This window comes from Engraulis encrasicolus, chromosome 13 (assembly GCF_034702125.1).
Source record: "Engraulis encrasicolus isolate BLACKSEA-1 chromosome 13, IST_EnEncr_1.0, whole genome shotgun sequence".
Taxonomy (NCBI): domain Eukaryota; kingdom Metazoa; phylum Chordata; class Actinopteri; order Clupeiformes; family Engraulidae; genus Engraulis; species Engraulis encrasicolus.
In genome coordinates, this window is record NC_085869.1 from 10525150 (window position 1) to 10527649 (window position 2500).

Below are 2500 nucleotides of genomic sequence, written 5' to 3' on the forward strand. Positions count from 1 at the left end.
TGTGCACTTGTGCGTAGGGCTGCCACAATATTCAATAAGTCAATATAGCGTACAATACGCTTTTACAAGCATGATAACTTTATAGTTATACTTTACATAAAGTTATTGCATGCATCTTTGTTTTCCTCGTCACTCTTTCTTAGACGTGTGTATGTGAGCATGTGTGCTTGCGTGTGTGCTGTTTACTATGTATCTGATTCCTGCACGGTCCCAGAGATGTCAATAGCGCTGCGGCCGCTGCTGACGTTTGGTTGACTAATGGGCAAGGGAGAGTGGAGCGGAGCAGAGCATCATGCAAGGGAGAGGGGAGCGGAGTGGAGCGTCATGCAAGGGAGAGGGGAGCGGAGCGTCATGCAAGGGAGAGGGGAGCGGAGCGTCATGCAAGGGAGAGGGGAGCAGAGCATCATGCAAGGGAGAGGGGAGCGGAGCGGAGCGTCATGCAAGGGAGAGGGGAGCGGAGCGTCATGCAAGGGAGAGCGAGAGGGGAGCGGAGCGGAGCGTCATGCAAGGGAGAGGGAGAGGGGAGCGGAGCGGAGTAATGACTAACCCCTCACTGGTGTTACACACAGGCTGATGTAATATGGGGATATCTGTCTGGATGTAATATGGGGATATCAGTATGAGTGTAATATGGGGATATCAGTATGAGTGTAATATGGGGATATCTGTAAAGTGAAAGCGTGAAAGCCCATTGGGAAACTCCAACTCCCATTGTCATTGTGACACAGCACTCCACAGCACACAAGTGAACACTGCACACTGCACACAACGAAATTGCATTTATGCCTCACCTGTGCAAGGGGGCAGCCCTCAGTGGCGCCCCATGGGGAGCAGTGCGGTGGGACGGTACCATGCTCAGGGTACCTCAGTCATGGAGAAGGATGGGGGAGAGCACTGGTTGATTACTCCCCCCACCAACCTGGCGGGTCGGGAGTCGAACCAGCAACCTCTGGGATGCAAGTCTGACCCCCTAACCGCTCACCCATGACTGCCCACCCATGACTGTATGGGTGTAATATGGGGATATCTGTATGCGTGTAATATGGGGATAACAGTATGAATGCACTGTATATGTACAGTGTATGTGGTTGTGGGGGTATTATGTTACAGATCCGTGTGTCCATGTGCGTATCCATGTGTCTCAGTGAAGGTACATGTTTATGGTGTGTGCTAGAAAAACAGAGCCCAAAGCAGGGCATTAGAGAGAGAGAGAGAGAGAGAGAGAGAGAGAGAGAGAGAGAGAGAGAGAGAGAGAGAGAGAGAGAGAGAGAGAGAGAGAGAGAGCGAGAAGGTGTGGGTGTGGGTGTGGGTGTGGGTGTGGGTGTGGGTGTGAGCACATCCATTTCCCTGTGATGTTACTGATCTGTAAACAAACACTTTTCCTCAGTGGCCATTAATGCATCCCGCCGCTCCGCTCCGCTCCGCGCCGCAGGCCCCTAGCTAGCACAGCGCTGCGCTACGCTACGCTATTGATTTCCCATTGGAAAAGCTCTTGTGGCGAGTTGATTAGCAAGGTTAGTTAGACAAAATAGATTAATCAAAAGTTGCTTTTAATGGACGCTGACCAATGTCTGGGCTCCGTTCAACTCTCCAGGGAAAAGAGGCTGTGCGGTGTATTTGTTTTCATGTGTTTGCGTGTGTGTGTGCGTGTGTGTGTGTATGTGTGCTTGGTGGTTTTAGGCGTGCCTGGGTTAAAATGGATCATGGTGTATGTGCCCAATAATGTGTGCGTGCATTTTGCGTGTGCGTATTCATGCATGCGTACATGCATGTGTGCGTGCTTGCGTGGGGATTGCGTGCATGTGTGCGCATTTGCGTGTGTGTGTGTGTGTGCGTGCGTGCGCACGTGTGTATGTGTGTGTGTGCGCGAGTGTGTGTGTGTGTGGGTGGGTGTTGTGTGGGTGTGTGTCCACTACTGATGGTGTCGTTATACAGTATGTGTGGCTCCAGGTAGAGGCTTGTCTCCTCCATCCACCTCTCTCAGTTTGTGTGAGTGTGTGTGCGTGTGTGTGTGTGTGCGTGTGTGTGTGTGTGTGTGTGCGTGTGTGTTTGTGTGTGTGTGTGTGTGTTCAGGTAGAGCCTTGTCTCCTCCATCCCCACCCCTCTCAGCTTCTACAGAGCCTTCAGGCTCCACCTACAGTTGCCTAGGCAACGCTATCTTTGTCCACAAATGCCTCAAAGCTGTGGACATTGTGGCTGCAATTCAATTCCAATACACCTATATTAACAGGCGAAATAGAAGAGAGAGAGAGAGAGAGAGAGAGAGAGAGAGAGAGAGAGAGAGAGAGAGAGAGAGAGAGAGAGAGACAGAGTGTATGTGTGTGTGTGTATGTGTGTGTGTGTGCGTGCGTGTGTGTGGGTGGGTGTGCGTGTGTGTGTGTGTGTGTGTGTGTGTGTGTGTGTGCGTGCGTGTGTGTGTGCGCGTGTGCGCGTGCGTGTGTGTGGGTGTGCGTGTGTGGGTGTGTGTCTAGGTGGGTAGATGTGTGCGTGTTAGACAATA